Genomic DNA, 686 nt, shown 5'->3' on the forward strand with positions numbered 1-686 from the left:
GTCCTTTCGGTCACAGTATCCCAAATGAATTTGCTTCTATAAGACCCACCAGTCGGCATGCCCAAGTAGTTAATTGGTAAAACTTCCAGGGTGCACCCCAATCTAGTTTCCACTATTTCATTACACAAGGTATTCCCGATGCTGATAGCTGAGTTTTTGAATTCACTGTTCACAAATGATCACATAGAATTCACTGTTCACAAATGAAATTTTGCTCGGCTGTTAGTCATGCCTCAATTTGTTATCTAGGGCGCACAACTACATGCATGAAGGATGAAACACAAAATAAACACAAAACACAAAAAAGGATTTGGGTGACGCCGACTAAGGGGATCGAACCCTTGACCACGGGATTAAAAGTCACGCGCTCTACCACTGAGCTAAGTCGGCCTTGGCAAGGAAGTCGCATTTCCATTTAATCTGGGCGAACACTCTAGTAAAAAGTTTGAGCCTATCAAACTTGAGGATTTTTCCAAACCCATCAACTTAAGGTATTACCGGATACAAACTGCAAAGAAATAGAAGCATAGTTATGATGCATTTAATTAGTCAGTGAAGCATATGTTATATGTATTGACATTCCAAAGGCACAAGAGTACATGAGTTGGTGTCTCCTGATTTGCGGCCGTGCCATTATTACATGAGTTACAATTAACTAGTTCACTAATAAGCACATCTCTCACATT

The 686-nt window shown here is 40.4% G+C and overlaps 1 non-coding gene across 1 annotated transcript; it reads right to left on the reverse strand.

Annotated features, from left to right (window-relative positions):
• Positions 1–318: 318 nt before the first annotated feature.
• On the reverse strand, positions 319–390 carry TRNAK-UUU. The gene has a single exon. It is a non-coding gene; the product is annotated as a tRNA-Lys (tRNA).
• Positions 391–686: the final 296 nt, after the last annotated feature.

This window comes from Papaver somniferum, chromosome 2, assembly GCF_003573695.1.
Source record: "Papaver somniferum cultivar HN1 chromosome 2, ASM357369v1, whole genome shotgun sequence".
Lineage (NCBI taxonomy): Eukaryota > Viridiplantae > Streptophyta > Magnoliopsida > Ranunculales > Papaveraceae > Papaver > Papaver somniferum.